Source organism: Pezoporus wallicus, unplaced genomic scaffold (genome assembly GCF_028554395.1).
Source record: "Pezoporus wallicus isolate ANWC-B61680 ecotype Strahan unplaced genomic scaffold, APGP_CSIRO_Pwel_v1 contig_13954, whole genome shotgun sequence".
NCBI classification, from domain to species: domain Eukaryota; kingdom Metazoa; phylum Chordata; class Aves; order Psittaciformes; family Psittacidae; genus Pezoporus; species Pezoporus wallicus.
In genome coordinates this window covers 2,119,961-2,137,242 of record NW_026638000.1, presented here as the reverse complement: position 1 = coordinate 2,137,242, position 17,282 = coordinate 2,119,961, and the positions used below count along the sequence as shown (strand labels likewise).

Genomic DNA, 17,282 nt, shown 5'->3' with positions numbered 1-17,282 from the left:
CACATGCCCATAGGTCTGTGTTTTCACATACAGCAACTGAAGTGGCACTCACATTGCAAATTATTTGTACTCATTAGCAGATGCAAACAAATTTGCACTGAAGTTAACTTGTGGGATTGAACAATTCAAGGGTTTCTTGAGTGATGAACAATTAATTTTTGTTATTTCCCATTTTTTTGCTTGGTTAATCTGCTGTCATATGATGCTTTCGTTTCATTGTTTTTGAGGCATCCATCCTCTTGCTACCTCCTTTACCAGCCTGTGTTGTTTTTAAGGAACATATCACCATAGATGCACCCCTACCAGCTTGTTTTCATGTAAATAAATCACTTTTTCTCTTCTCAATATCCTTTTCCTTCCAGCAGGCTCATTACACACCCTTTATATGGGAAATCTGTTGATCCTTTGACTACTTTGGGTAGATTCAAGAGTTTCTTGGACTTGATAGGTTGGACAGTGTGCCCCTACTATTGTAGGGTAGGGAAAGAGCCTTCGGCTCCCACAGTTCCCACCCACAGAGGGGTACCCCCACCTTTCAGGGCTCATAACAGTTTTTCTCCCTCTTTATTAAAGATCAGCCTGAATTAATTTGTCTTCATTACCATTTGTAAGTGGTGGTCTTTAAAAAAAAAGTTGCCTTTTATTCTATTTTTCCCCTTGAATTAAATCCTCTCTGGATGATTTAATGTTATTATGACTATTTTCAAGGGTCAGCTACATCTATTTCCAGAACTAACTCAAGTGTGTTTTCCTAGAGCAAGGACCACATACTAATTTTAATGAGCTCACCTCACACACAAAGGTGTTTCCTCGTGGTGCTGGGGACCGGTGCATGGCCCAAAGCCAAACACTACCAGAAAGAAAGGAAAAATCCCTGTGTTTCTCCACGGTTCTGCATATGCAAAAGACACCGTGCCTCAGATGTGCATGTAAAGGTTGTGGTCCAAGCTCCTGCTTTTCATCTGCTTCATCTAAAACTGAGTTTTACCTGCGTGTTGCCTGATCCGCTAACCTGAGCCTCGTGCTGCCAAGAGAACAAGCAAGTCACAGGCACTCAAACTGAAGGGAAAGTAATTCAAAAGTTTAAGGATTGTTCTTTATTCATACTGTGATCTCTCAGCAAAAACGTCTCGGGGATGTGTGTTTATCTTGGTCTGGGCCCACTTTAGCAGTTTTTACCCTTTGGCTTCACCTCAAGCAAAACAATATCAAGTGAGCCAAAAGTGATGATAAACACACACACGGAGCTCTGAAGTTTCTCCTTCCCGAGCAGGGAAAAGGCTCCACCAGCAACGTGCTGGAGTTGCTCTCGTTCCCAGCACTGCCGAGTGACAGCTTTATTGTTAAATAAAACAAATTAATTGCTCCAACTGTCTTAACTAGTTGCTAGAAATGAAATTCTTCACTTGCTTAGCTGCCAAAAATAATGACAGAAACACAAACATGTTACAAAAAAAGAGGTTTTCTCAGGAAAGCTAAATATAATGGGCCTAATTTTGCCCTGGGCAGATGCACTGGGGCACTTCCCAGTGACTTCTGAGGGAATTTCATGCATGTTTTTAAAGGAGAGTGTATCCCCTATACTTGACATATAAAGTGCACATCCTTCTCTAGTCTTTGCTTTTACTCTTTCTGTACCTTTGTGCATTTCTCATTGCACAAAGACTGTTCATAACAATTCTGCACTGTACTTGTGTGTTCTTTACAATGATTTTCCCTCCGTGAAAGGATTTCCTGTACACCTTAGAAGGAGAAAAATTATTTTAAGTGTGATTGGTAGAGGTGAATGTTTAGAAAAGCTTGGCTGAATTCCTGTCATTCAGGAAAATCGGATGGCCCTGACCTCACACAAGGTAACATACACGTTTCCTGGTAAGTGGACAGAATTTGGGAGCCTCTGGAGTTAGCCAAAAAGGTGCAGGGAACATCCTGATGAGGTAAAAGGAGGAGTAATTTAATTGTCTAACTCGTGTGCTCGAGAATATCAGACAGATGGGGAGGATAAAACAAGGAGCTCAATAATTAATTTTCATGTTCCTCACTAGTGGGACCTCTTTAATCCCTGTTCCTGTGATTATAGAGAAAGGTTGGATTCTGAAGTTTCACTCATTAGCTACGTGTTGTATGAAAATACCTGTATTTTCAAAAGGAATAGTGACAAGAATGAAAAATTTCCACTATTAAAAATATCTTGGTGTCAGGGACTTCTGTGAAAGAACAAAAACTCTCAGATTCCCTCAGATAAATAATGAAACAGATGGTTGTTGGGAGGTTAAAGGTCAAACCTTCCCTGTTGACTAAAACACAAGGTTGACTTAAAAGATTTTCCCAAGTTATTCAAGATGCAGCACATCAGCCTGTGCCTCCTGCCTCTTAATGAAATGTAGCGGGCTTCCTTAAAAACACTGATGGGGGCAGGTATGTTCGGAAGGCTGACACCCATTCTAGCACTAAACTGTGCTTCTGCAAACTGCGTCTATAATAAAGGATACCAGTGAATAATTAAGTGAACTTGTCCAGGGATATGGGTTATCCGAAATGCTAAATATTAAGATTTAATCCGCTTCCTGAATGAACTGCTCACTTCCTACCTGAAACGGTAGTTGATAAAGTCATCATGGAAATTGGGGGTTGAAACTAGATGATCTAAAGGTCATCTCCAATGCAAACCATTCTATGATTCGAAATCTGTGAGGTCCTGAGAAAATTATCAATAATGCAATTTGGGCAAAATGGAAGGAAAACAAGCAAACATTATCTGCAGGGTTAAGCTCCTGCATTCATTAGCAGACTCCTATTAAAGGAGAAGAGGGCATTTTTAAAGCAGCGTACAGACTAATCAAAGAGGCAGATGCTCTAACTCGTACGATTCAACATCATTTTAGCACAAATTGTGCAATCACTCAAACACACAAACATTTCAAGGTAATTTTCCTAAATCCCTATTGTGATCTAATTTCTTATTAAGGAGACTAAAGCAGGCTGCTGTTGTAATTCATCAGCCCTTTGCATTGCAGAGCAACTGCTGGAGTTCATTTCATGGTTTTTGCTGAAAAAAACAGACTTAAATTTCTGGAATTACAAAGAACAACCTTCAAATAAAGATCTATTTTTCTCTCTTTTTTTTTTTTCAAATAGAATTTAAAGTTAGTTAAAAAGATCATGGCTGAAATCTGAGAAGGTCACTGAGATCAGAGGTGATCTAAGGACCAAATCCACAAGCACTACAGAGTGGCTGTCAAGACTCAACACCGAGCAGAGGACATGCCTGCGCTTTTGGAAAGGGCACCATTGTGGTGCAGAGCACCAGGCTGTCACAGGAGGTGCACCCAGCATTTATTACTTTTGCCTTCTTAAATACATTCAAATATCCCTTCCTAGTCTGGAGTTAGAACTGGCTCCCACAACCTTCTCCAGATTACCTTTGCACCTAAATAAGTGCCCAGTGGTCGGTCCCCGCAAGAGGAAGGTGTGGGTATTAGGTGTGCAGGATCTCGCAGGGTGGTCCAAGAGTCTGGAGAAGAGAGGATGGGATAAACTCTTTAAATCCTGTGGAAAATATTATTTCAACAGAAATTTTCTGCCATACGAAAGGCAGCCTTAGCAAAATGGAAGTAAAAATCAATCTGATTTCCTGTAAAAATCAGTCTGATGGCCAAGAGGTGCTTCAGGGTAGAGCCCATCCTTGAAGGTAAACCCATGCAATTCCCCACCTCCTCCAAGCAGTCCCTGTACAGCAAAGCTCCTATCTCCAGTCTGCATATGGAAGGGAAGGATGAAGTCAAGATCAGGGTGGAAAATTCCTTGTGGGAATGTATTTGTGTGTGCCCATGAACATGCATGCGTGCTTCCATGTGCTTGCACACCCACCAGACAGTACTGCCTTCCGCTGCATCCCCATCCAGTGTTCCCCTCCTATTATAGCCACACACGATGCTATAAATGCTCATGCTTGCCACAGCAGTCACATGAATGCAATAAGTAAGACAAATAAAAACCTCTTGCTTGGTGATTTACAAATAAAAGTTCATTTTCCTTTAAAGGAGGAGCACAGCCGTGTGTGCATGTGTGTGTGTGTGCAAAGAGGGAATTCCGTGACTTCGCCGCCAAAGAGGCAAGGGACGTCGCGCCATAATTTGACCTAATTTTTTTCCAAATACAAAATGACCTGTTACGGCATCCCAGGGAGAATATGAATTAGCCCAGGTCAATAGAAGGTCAAATAGATAGGGTGCTAAAATCCCTTTACTACTTTGTAGTATCTTATGCTAATTCAGTTCCCTTCTCTGTGATAAACAAAGCCAGTTGAAAGTAGATAGCATCACACAGTGATGGGTCCCAAAGCTACAATTTAATACAAATCTAGTAATTCCATTATACAACATATCCAGTTCATTTAGAGGCAACGAATACTTAAGAAGGTCCAGGACTGAAATACCTTAGCTGATAACTTAAAAATATAAATAATCCAGCAAAATTTCATTTGTCACATAAACCTAATAGTTATGCATGATGGAAATTCTGGCTGTCCTTTAAAATGTTGTTCAAATGCAAATCATAGGTCCTAGGTCCTTCTTACGTCAATACTGCAGGATTTTTAGGCACATAATCAGTAGACACATGCATAAAAAAAAATAATCCTTATTGTTCTCTCTTTGCAAAAAGTGATATTATATGAGCCTAATGAGAATTACTGATTTAATAAAGCTGAACCTTTCAGAATGTTTTACAGGCGATGCTTTTCACCTTGGAAGAATGCTGCAGCAGTGTGTAGCTGAACCCCACTAAAGGACAGTGACAACTCATAGTGCCTCTGGGGTAGAGGAGAGGAAAGCCGTGTCGGCTGGGATTGTCAGGGCAAAGTGATGCTCTTGGGAAGTGCCTCTGTGTCTTTAATTTTAACAGGGATGCAGATAGTCTGAGCCTGAGGAAGAGCATCCTGACTCACTGCTTTGCAGGTAAATGGGAGCAGCCTAAGAGAAACTGCCCCAAAGCATCAGGGTCATTAGGAGATACATAAAGTTAGGTGTGAGAGTCATATACTTCTAAAGAGAAAATTAGAAAGACCTAGAAAAAAGATGTTATGATCAGCTGCAGACTCAATGCTACTGGCCTGCATGCTCTCCAAGAGAGCAGGTTAGGGCAGGAAACCCCCAGACAACGTTTATGAATGATTAAAAATTGCTGAATTTCTGTCTGGTGAACAGGGGTGTGATGCTGGTTATTAGGTAGAAAGGGAGAGAAATTGCAGAGTAGCACAGGGAAAGACACATAAGAAGAAGGAAAGAGGAATGGAGGGAAAGGAAGCAAGGAGCAGAGCTTAGACCATGCCAGCACTGTGATAGCTTATATCACTTACATGCACATAGACCTGTGAGGTGTGGAGAAAAGAGGACCAGCCCACACAAATGACTGATGGAATGCAATGGGCCATGTGCCAGCAGAAGAGGAGCAGACCCTCAGCCTGACCATTAATAACCAAAGAGATGTACCCATACACTTTGGGGTCAGTAAAGTTGATGCTAGCACTGAGAAGCTGTAAGAAGTCTGCGGGTATAACTGCTTTCTATTACAAATATGCCCAGGATGGTATAAGTGATATTTTGCTCCAGGCGACTGGAATACACAGGAGCGACCAGAGCTTTCAGCTAGATATAACACAGGAAAAAAAAATGTAAATTCTTTGTAATGAAATAACATGCTCATAAAGACGGTCAATGAATCATGGAGGGATTGAGGTCATACCCATCCCAGGAGAAACATGGGTACAAATGCTCCATAAAATAGAAACCTCTAACTGCCCAAATCTTAATCTGCATTACTGCCACTCAGGATTTTTGCAGATGTGAATACAATCGCAGCAAACAGCTTGTGATATCTAATGGATGAGGACAGCCACAGTAGCTTCCAATGAGCTACACATTGCCAATAGCCTGACTGTCACAGCCTAGATAATGTAAGAGAACTACTGGAAACTTTTTATTTAGAGCTTACTGTTATAACCGTGTATCCAGTGCTGGATTTTGTTAATATCCACTGTTAGTCACTGGCACTGGGAGTAAGGGAGGAAATTATCCCTTTAAAACTCTGGAAGAGCCAGTTGAAACCAGCAGTTATGAAGTGCCAAGGCTGAGGAAGGACTCTCCTCATTGGGACTGGGCTATGGAAAGCATGTATTTGTCAGTCCTCTTGGCTGCGAGAATTTAGTGAGGTTGTCTCACAAATTAACAAGGATTAACAATGCAAACTGAGGTGGTTATTCAACTTCAGGCATCTAACCCAGGTGCCTAAAGCAGAGGCATGAGCTTCCTATTGTCTGTCAAGGATATTCCCATGAAGAGTCTGCTCTTTTCCATTTTCCTGTGCTATTGATGCTTTTGCAAGGTATAACCTTCCTGGTTGTGGCTTCTATTAATTTTAGCAACTTCTATCCATGGCTAGGTATAAAAGTTCATGTCTCTTAGAGTTCCGCTTTAAATTGCAGGTTTCAGTCTGAAGCTCAAGGCAGGTATCTTCCAGCTAAAATCATGACTTTAGGTCTAACTTAAAAATGACAGGTCTGAGCTTCATTAACAGGGATATGATGGAAACTGAGATCAGAGAACTGCTAAAATTAACCTGCTTAGGGAACAAGCCACAAGAGAAGCCATCAAAAGACTGAAGAGCAACAGAAGTAATATTCTAGCCATCAGAATAATGAAATGCAGAGCTTGCTCTAACTCCCTATTTCAGGAGGCATCATGCACAGCTGGGAGAAGAACAACAGCATGGATCCTTCCCTGCTCATTTCTAGGTTTGGGTGACAAACCTGTGGCTCGTTAAGAGATGGGAGCTAATTGAAAAGCTAATTGAAAAGGAGCTTAGAGAGCAGGTTGAGTTTTTCTTGGCCAGGCTATGAGAAGTTGCAATGTGCCAGTTCCCTTCTAGCTCAAAGCGGGGTGACAGCAAGGTTGGGTTAATGCTGGCTTGGTTCCCTTTAAGTCTAGGGAGGGTGTTTGGCTCTGGGAGCAGGAAATATTCTGGCTTTCCTTGGGAGAGGTAAATAAAGGCTGGGAATGAACGACACTGCACTGGGAGGATGGGAATCCTGGGAAGAGTTTTGCAGCCAGAAGAAAATATGTTTCTTCTGAATGGACTTTTTTGCTCTCAACTTGACATCTTCTTTCCAGGTGAGTGCCAGTGACCTTTTCACACATCCTCCATGAGCTGCACATTCTGTTCACCAGACCTGCTTTGTGAAGCACTGCAGGCTGGAGGAGATGCAGGGAGTCAATAGATCAGTTGTGTCAGAGGCCAGGCTGCTTTTTTATTTAATTACAACATCATTTAGATAAAGATGTACTTTTTGGAGGGACAATAGCACTTTTTTTAATAATTACAAATCTCTGATATGATTGGTTACTAATTTTTAGAAAATCTTGCTAAAGCCATGTCAATGAATTTGTTTTTCTTTCATGTTGACTATGAAAACAGATGTAGACTAATGAAGTTCAATGTGTGTCACTGAAGCTAGAAGAAAAATATTCAATCTGTCAGAAGATATATCCTATTTTAGGTGGTAGTGCACACTATGTTTACAGCACAAATCTCAGCAATAGAACTGAGTCGTGTTATAAGCTATGTTTCTGATCTTAAGTAAAAAAGTATGTTGGCTTAAATAAAGGCTAGTTTGAATTTAGAGATATTTCTAAATTGGAGGGAAAAAACCCACCTTTTTAATAGACCATAGAGCCTCACTGTATCTTAATAGTGCTTTGTATGTATAATTCTGTCTTTTCTCTTTAACCTTATAAATAAATACAGTCCAGTTCCTACAAAAGCCCCGAATACATGAAAGTGTTAAAGAAAAGTTAAGAAAATTTCTGCATGCATGTTTCCCACTCTTGCTAATTCCTTCATCCAGCCCATGAGAAGGTTATTTTATGGTTTGTCTGCAGTTTTATGGGCTCTTATGAATTACCAGAGGAAACCCATAATGGAAAGATACTCTTATTTCATGGGGTGTGCACTGAGGTATGTAGCTGGTCTGATCCCTTCCAGAAGCAAGAACTGTAATTATGAGACTTCAAAAATTTTCTGGCTGTTTTACCCCAAACTGACACAACTGTGAGTAACTTGCATCAGGGCATGCAGTGTGCCGCAAGTCTTGGCTGTAATATCTGCTGTTTGGCCAGGGAAGGATGTTTATATTCTCTATATTGCTGACTGTGGGTTTCTATATTGTGGATCATTATAAAGATTAATACCTACCCCTGAAACCACTGTGTAAGGGTGAATAATACAGCGTATTCCCTGACAGTGCCAGTACTGGGTGACTGTCGACGTATTGGGTGATATTGATAATGGTAGATGGAGTCCTTGGGTGGAACATGCACCTACTATTCCTTTAGCTGTAAGATTGTGTCCTCTCCCTTTTGAGCGATATTCCAGGTACTCAGGATTTGCTGTTACTAAATACTTTAAGTTCTTGTAGCTTCACCAGAAGAATCACAGGAGGTTCTGGCTGGAATGATGCCGAGGATAAAATGCTTCCCAAGCGAATTAGATATCGCTTAAAATCTTGTTTTCTTTCACCTTGCATTTAAAGGAGGTTAAGGCAGTGGTGCAGGAGCAAGCAAATTGTTACAGCTGTATTCAGTGAACAGCTCAACTGGCCTGGACTTTAACTCAATTCTTGTGTTGAGTACAAACTTCAGAGTTTAGTGTTAGAAGTAATACCACGTGAAAGAAATGATGTAAAAATTAGTAGTTTCGTAGTCCACTGCTCTTTTGCTGTGCATTACAGCATGGAAATCTAACATGAGCCTCTAGTTTCCTGAGCAACTTCAAATGTTCTGCTGAACTTGGGCATCTAAATAATGGAGAATCATGATTTTTCTTTTGTTTTGTGTGTTTTTTTTCTCCAGATTACAATTATGACACATTTTATGTATTCTATTCCTACATGTCTATGCAAGCAAAAGCTTATTTCTACAGACTCTTAAACTGAGTGCATGTTAATGAGATCAAATGAGGTCCTACACCACTCTTACCACTGAAACCTAGGGGAAGAAGAAACCATTTCTTTTCCCTAGGTGAGTATGACCTTCCATAGCAAGCTGCCTCTTGGAGTATAAACCAGCTGGCTAAAACTTCTGTATCTTGTTCCACCAAGCACTGCTTGCAATCTCTAAACTAAACATGTGCCCACACTGAAAAGACAGCAGCCTGTATATGAAAATAATACAGAGCACATGCTGCTGTAAGACTGCTTTCAGAATTTGCTAGAGCCTTTCCTTAGGCTTAACTTAATTATTCCAGGAGTAATATACAGCACCTGTGAGTAGGTCAAATGCAGCCTAATATCTGTCCTAATACCATTGCATTCAAGAAGTGCTGTAGTGCTATTTCAGCACTTCAAGTCTCTGCATAGGATTTGTTTGTTCTTTTCCAAAGTGTTTTTTTCTTATTTTTTTTTTCTTTTTCTCCTGACAATCTTACTTAGGAAAAAAAACAAGAGGTAAAAATGTAAGAGTTTGAACAAAGAATTTATTTAAGCTTGAAATGCTGTCTTGGTCTGGAAAAACAAGCCTTTTCTGATTTCCTAGCTTTGTGCATAAGACTTTAACGAGTCACATCTGGTGGTTCTTCATGTCATGTTACATTATGAATCTTTATGGGCAATTAACTGGTTGGGTATGAAAACACCCGCACTAGTAATGGGTCAACGGGCGCATCCAGTCTCAGAATTCAGCTCAAATTGTTAAGTCTGTCTCCAAAGGCAAAGCACACTATTTTCATTCTGATGAATTTGATGAGACAGTGGTAGGACATTGAGTAAACAGAAAACTTTCTCTGATGCATGAATATTGGCTGGTGGAAATGACTGGTGTTCTTCCCTCCTCATCTTGTACTTTAAACAAATGGCAATAGCCAAATAACTTCTATGTAATTACACTTCCTATGGCCATGAAAATAATTATTTGAGATTACATGATAAGTTACTTGAACCATTCTTGGTTTAAAAGTATTATTTAGTGGGTTTGAAAAATCTCCCCCCAAAACATATTTCCAGCTCTAGTAGGAGTTGTGCAGTGAAAAAATCTCCTCTGACCTTGAGAAGTATGGCTGGGTGAGAGTCATTGCTCAAGGTTGTTTTGATGCTTTCTCTTTGGTTTTCCCTCCCTTTCCTCTCCTCTCCCAGAGATTTAGGAGAGAATGTGTGCTCCCAAGTATTTTCCACACTGATTTCTTAACAATGCCACAGTCTGCTCTGATGTTGAGATGTGCCGGTGCCTTCAGCAGTCCTGGAAAGAGCAAGGGAAGCCAAGTGTAGTGCTTTCATGGAATCTTAGACTGGTTTGTGTTGAAAGGGGCCTTAAAGCTGATCCAGTTCCAACCCCCTACCACGGGCAGGGACACCTTCCACTGGATCAGGTTGCTCCAAGCCCTGTTCAACCTGGCTTTGAGCACCGCCAGGGATGGGGCAATCACAGCTTCTCTGGGCAACCAGTTTCCACTGTGAATTCACTTAACTGTGATTAAAGTGGGTACAGTTCCAGCACACGGCCTGCAGGCATGGTGCTCTTTGTAGCATTGTGATGCTCTGGTGCATCAGCCCCAACCTCATGCGACACAAATCACGACAAGCAGCGGGTTCCTTGACTGTGTTCATGTGAAGGAGGAGTTCCTTCTCCAAAGGTTTTCGTGGTGATGGTGGAGAGGAGGGGTTTGCCTTGAACCTTGGTGTTGCAGAGTAGGACTTGTTTACAGCTCATATCGGTATGTTAATAAGATGTAGTTAACTTAAATCCTGATGAATTTGAGGCCTTAATTTAATCAACAAAATAATGTTGCCACTGATAAAGTACTGTGAGCAAAGTAATGGGCAGCCCCATGCACCCATGGCTCAGCTCCTCACCTCCTCCCTCACAGGAACCAGGCACTGAGAAGTGTTAATCCAGCTATTGTGAAACCAGATCAGGTCAGAACTGTCTGTTTAAAAAGTAACATCTCTAGTTTTTACATGAATTTTTAATTTTAGATGACACGTTGGACTGTGACAGTGGAGCAGATCATTTGTGTAATTACAGCAACAGTCGCTGAGGAAGGAAAGAGTATCTCCAAAGCATATAAAACATGAAATGGATTGGATAGTGTATGAACTCTGTAACCGGAGCTGCAGGAACCTTCTGGCTTTGTGAAGCTATAAACCTGGTAATGTCTTAGCTGAGGCACTAAAAAGTCATGAGATCAGTCTTTCTCTGTACTTCAGATGAAGAAAAGTAATTAATCAAGTGGAAAAAGTGAACTTTTAATGAGTCTAAGAAGGTTTAGCCACTCCGCCAACAGCAGAAATGCTAATGCGGCACTGAACAGAAGCAGATGGGACTAGTTGCAGAAGGGGTGTTTAGCATGCAAAAACAATTCCATGCAGTGGGTTTGAGCTTAAACTTGCTATGCATGTGCTAAATTCCATGCAGGAAGACTGCATGCATGATGCACTGAGCACTGCCTCAGTCCTCCTCACTGCCTTGCTTTCAAGTTGCTCCTTTTCCAGAAGTGTCTTTTCAATACACCACCACATTTGTTTCATGGAGAAAGCTGTCCTTAAGCTAAGAAACATTCTTATACTCATTGTAGTAAGATGTTTTATTCTACAAAACTTTTATATATATATATATATATATATACACACACACACATACACATATCAGGGTTTTTTACAACCAAATACAAAGCAATCAGTAGAAAAAACAAGAAGACAGCAGTAGGTGTTTACAAGCCAGGACTGAAGCAATATGTTGCTGAGAAGGAAACTCCCTGCGATGGTTAAATAAGTGTTTAGGATATGTTAGAAGCAACAAACTCTCCCTAAATGCCCTGTGTGAGGAAAATAATCTTGGGCACAGTAATTTGTACACACTTGAGAACTTGGTAATGATCCTAAAAGTCCTTTTTTTGGCTAAATGGGAAATCCGTTTCTGCTATTTAAAAATGTAAAATCAAATGCAGTTTTTTGTTGCCTATATGAAGATCACAGCTAATTAGCCTTAGTTAAGTAAAGCATATCCTTTGAAAATTGGAGACAAGTTCCTTTGCCCTCTGAAGAATTGTCTGTTATTTACATTGTTAATATTAATATCCTGCAGTCTCTAAACTCTCAGTCGGTGTCATTGGAGATGGCCTTGTAACAAACAACTTGCATCTGCAGTAAAAGAAGGACTGTTAGATGTTTTTTCTTTTGATTTTCAACAAGTTTGAAATAACTAGTGATGAGCCTAATGTTCTTACGGTAAAATTCAGATTCAAGCCACGAGCCTCTGGAATGTGAACTTGACCTTCCCCAGCACATCTTGTATGACTTGAGTATAAGGTACCAGACCAAGTGACGCTGCTTCACTAGTTCTGGTGGTAACTGCAGCAGCTGTAATTTGGGTAAGCAGCTGGGAGTGAGGGCTTTCAAAGGGGTGATTTGCTCATTGGGTGATGCCCCTGGTTTCTCAGGCTAGGAGGGGTGCCTGGACCCAGAGAGCAAGTGTTGAAGGCAAATGCAGGAGCATGATATTCCCCTACTTGTATTGGGAGTTGATGGTGAGACCTACTGTGGTGATGCTCACCTCTGTTATCTCCCTTCTAATCCTACTTTGTCACTCCTCTGCACAAGGTGAAGGGAAAAGCAGAAAAAACTGATTGGAAAAGCTTCATAAAAAATATGGCAGAAAGCTCCAGAACAAGCAAGTTCTGGAAGCACAGACGTATACTGAGGATACTGTCATATCTGATGGAGGGTTGTTTTCTCTTTTGAAGGAATAACCAGCTTCTTAAATCTTCCCCAGCATGAATGATGTGGCAGAGTGGGAACTGTGGGTGTAGGATTTGCTGTGCTCAGGAAGTGAGTTGAACGTCTTGTCCTCTGCCACCTCCAGTTTCTCTGGCTTCATCAGGATTAAAGCAAATGCTTTGCAGCAAGCTGGTCTTCAGCTCACGAAGCGTGGATGAGTAATAATGAAAAGTCAGTGCAGATCAACTGGAAAACTATGGAAAATATTATTGGGGGTGATGCAGAAATGAGTGGAATTCATTACCATAGAGATGAATATTGAAGGAAGGGGGTTAGGATGACAAACCAGCCAACAGTCCTTTGTCAACGTTGCAAAAACCCAGGACCTGGCATTAAAACTCTTTTATTGTTTGTGCTTTGCTTGTGCTTGGTGATCCCAGCAAAAAACAAGTGCTTTCTAAAACTGGTGCTGTGTGTGCACACAGGACATGAAAAGTGCCTCTAGGAGCTGAGTGTCTGGTGCTGGAGTCAACGCCAAGGAGGGGAGAGAGGCTTCTGGCAGTACTTAACATGCACTTTTGTGTTACCACCCCAGAAGCATGGCTGGCGGCTGTGAAATCAAATTCTGTTTTTACATACACTGTAAAAATGGAGGATATTCCCCAATGCTGAGGCTTTCCAGATGTGTCCTGATGGAGGTCGGAGCTACAAGCAGCCTTAAAAGGGGGGGCAAAAAAAATCCCTCATTGGTTGCTCTATTAAATTATCTGAACTGAAAATAAATATTACAAATAAAGAATGAAATACTTTACAAGAATGCATTATCACAAATTGAAGTCCATACACTTCTTATCAGTTATATACTGTTTTAATAGCTAGCATTCATGTTACAGTTTCCAAACCATTTAGGAGGTTTGGAAGCCACTGTCCCATTAGTTGCAATGGAAACTGAACATCCATATTCCCAAGGTGACTTTGAAAACCTCTACCTAAACAAGTATTTCTGCTCAGTGATCACAAAGTTGGATGGAAGCAAAGTTTCTGGGCTATGATAATTTCATACTAGAATAAATCTTGTACAAATTAAAATCCCTGGAAGCTCCAAGGTAGTAGGAGTTGTGTACTTGGGAATCTTTGACAAGATCACTGAAGAGATTACTGATTCAATAAATGAAGATTTATTTCTTGGCTCCTTTGAAACGAGGAAGACACCAGGGGACTAAAGAGAAGCAAATGCCTCCAAACTCACCCCATTTTGGCGGTGGGGTGGGGGGAAGGAGTAGGAAAGCCAGCCAGGATATAATAGACCAGTACATGTGACCTTGGTGCTAGGCAAAACTCTAGAAACATTAATAAAGGATGAGATCACAAAACATCTGGAGAAATAAGCTAGTCAGCATGGTTTCATAAAGGGTAAATCCTGTCTGACAAATCAGTGGAATTCTTTCAGGGAAATAATGTGGAAAGCAGGCATGGGTGACAGTGTTGGGCTTAATTCTGTCCTTTCTGGGGTCATGACACTGATTTGAAAGGTTTGCTTAGGCAGCTGGGGTGTTGGTTGGAGTTATGCTGGTGTAAGAGGGAGGAATGTGAGGTGTAGTAGGAGGCAGTACCAATCTACAAGTAATGCTGAGGGTTAAACTGTAGCTCTGTGCATGTGTTCTGGAAAAACCTGAGTAAAGGTGGTGTCCAGTGAGGTGAATAAAGTGGAGATGATGGATTAAATCCACAGAGAACATCTGTACAAGATTGGGAAAGCATGGAGGAGAGTGGTCCATCACTTCCTCTTGAGACAAACAGGAGATTTTTATATTTGTAGCTCTGAATTTTGAGATCTGCCTAAGAAATATGTTTTGCAGAACTCTGAGAAAGGAAGAGTTGTAGTACTAATGTAAAGCAGAAGCTAAATGTTACATGGCAGTATGAACTGTGAAGATACAAGAGGTTTTAATCTGGCATATTGTAAAGTACTTACCTGAACCTCTGTAAGTTGTCCTGCCCAAGGTAGGACACTGCAGCATCAAATGGACATCCTGGGGATTCGAAAGGGCAGAGGACAGCGGGAATGACAGAAGTAGTTGTGAAGTTGCTACATGCAGAAAGCCAAAGAAACCTGGAAATGTACTCACTTGGGGGAAAAACATGCTGCTTAAAAGATGATCTGATTTGAAGATTTCAAGATGCTGAGGAAGAATTTGAGAGTAGCTGAACTACATAGAAACTCTTTAAGTTTACTCAGGATCCTGGAATGTGTATTCATAAAAATAGGTCTAAAGAAAAAAAGTAGCTCAATTAAGAATATAGATATGCTTGATTCAAGCAGGGTGAAAGAAACTGTTAAATTGCTGACCCAGGATGAAACAAGGAGGAAGCTTTCATTGCCATCTAACTGTGCTGAAAAATAGGGAGATGCTAATGGAGCTGGGGGTGGGGGGCAGAAATCAGCTCCAACCTCTTCTAACATAATCAGTGTCTTGACTGGTTGTGTAGTTAAGGGCCAAATAATTAATCTTAAGACATGCCAGGAAAGGATGAGTGTGCAGGCAGCACTGGTGGGTCGGATGGTAGGTGCTTGTTTGTCTGGATGAACTGTCCAAATGATGAGGAAAGGCCAGAGCTGTACCTGAAGTTATCTTGGTTTATAAACTGCATCCTCTGCATATCTACATAATTCCCAGTGGCTGTTTTCACTTTGTTTCCCAACTGGGATGGGGAAATAAAATCCCACAAATTCATAGTGTCAGGTGGAAAGCAGAATAAAATTGAAAGGGAAACAAAAGCAAACCCCTCCCACAGCCAAAACCACCAAATACCCTTTAATATTTACAAGGGGATTTTCACAATAAAGATTCCCAATACTGAAGAATTCAGTTAGAGATAACAGTAGCATGAAGTCAAACTGCTGCAAGGCAAACATGTGCAAGGGTCTGGGCTTACCAGGCTCCTGTAAACAGATGAAGATGAAAAGTGCATCAGTCCTGAAATGCCATTGAGCAAACGGAATGCGTGCCTGTATGCTGTGACCTACAAGGAATTATCTAGCGGAGATCTTACTAATTTCATTGTTGATCCACAAAGACTCTTGCTGTGTGTGTAACCTGTAAATTAGTCCCCTTGTAAAACTGCATATTAATTTATGAAGAAACAGCACAAGAGAAATGGAGGCAGTACACAATTTTTGTAAGTAATGGGAGCTGTATGCGTGTTCTCTTATCCAATGTGTACTGAACTTTATGTACAAAAATAGCAATACCGCTCCTGCCTCATGCTCAGTGACACTTGATGTGATGTGAGCCAGAACAGGCAAGCACAACAGCCTCCTCTCTGCTCCAAAAAATCACTTTTTCCATCAAATCATATGAGCATAGCATAAAGCTATTCACCTTTTTCTTAGAATTATTCAAATCCATTTACTAAACAGTGTTTTTCAGGGTGGATTTTTTTGCTTATCACAAACAGTTGGCACATTAATGGGGCTAAAATAAGATTTGGATGGAACCTTTAAATAAAATTCTTACCTGATGGGAAGGAAGCAAATGCTTCTCAAGGCTTAAAGTTGTTCACATCCATTTGCTGGTTTCATTTCTATTCTATGATTCGTGTATATTTCTGCTCTTCACGGGTTTGATTAGTGACGACCCTAAAATACTATGGGGAAACCCTCTGGGGAGTTGTTACCTGACCACAAACAGGAAACATTAAGATCTTGTGCAAAACAGCGCTCTAACGCACTGTGTTAACCCTATTTGTAGGGCCAGGATCAAGGGGCAGCATAAGTTGCAAGTGTTCCAACTGCTCAGGTGTCTTTCCTTTCTAAACTGTCTGCTTTGATAGTTCTGTTACCTCTTTTTTTCCCCCTTTTTGTCAATGTCGTGGTTTAAACCCAGTCAGGTAACTTGTTCACTCACTCCCAGTGAGTGGTGCCAAGCTGACAACAATCAAGGTCCGTGTTCGTCTCCCCCCTCCCTGCACCGGGGCTCTCCCCTTCCCCGCTCCCGGAGGAACGGGGAGGAGGATCGAGAGAGTGCAACTCCTACGGGTTGAGACAAGAACAGTCCAGCAACAAATCACCACCGCTACTATCAGCTAAAACAATGATAAGGGAAAATAACAAGGGAAGAGAATACGATACCACCGGCCAAGAAAACGAGTTCCACCCGGAAGCCCCTGTCCTTCCGGGCAACTCCCAGTTACCCCCCACCCCGGGCATGACGTGCTGTGGTATGGAATACCTCCCCGGCTAGCCCGGGTCAGGCGCCCCGTCTCTGCTTCCTCACAGCTTCCCCTCCTCCCTGGCAGAGCATGAGCCTCACAAAGTCCTTGGTCAGGGTAAACATCACTTAGCAACAACCGAAAACATCGGCTTCACCAACGCTGTTCTCAAAACTAGAAGTCAAAACACAGCACTGCACCAGTTAACACAAAGGAAAAAACATGACTGCTACTGCTGAACCCAGGACAGTCAACTTGGACAATATTGTCTAACATGACTAAATGAAAACTACTACTTTAGCTACAA

The 17,282-nt window shown here is 41.3% G+C and overlaps 1 long non-coding RNA gene across 1 annotated transcript in view; it reads left to right on the top strand.

Annotated features, from left to right (window-relative positions):
* The first annotated feature begins 6,944 nt into the window (after window positions 1-6,944).
* LOC130598847 (uncharacterized) overlaps window positions 6,945-17,282 on the top strand; it is a 63,656-nt gene continuing 53,318 nt past the window's right edge. The window contains exon 1 of the long non-coding RNA XR_008972099.1: window positions 6,945-7,169. This is a non-coding gene — a long non-coding RNA (uncharacterized LOC130598847). The remainder of the gene's footprint in view (window positions 7,170-17,282) is intronic.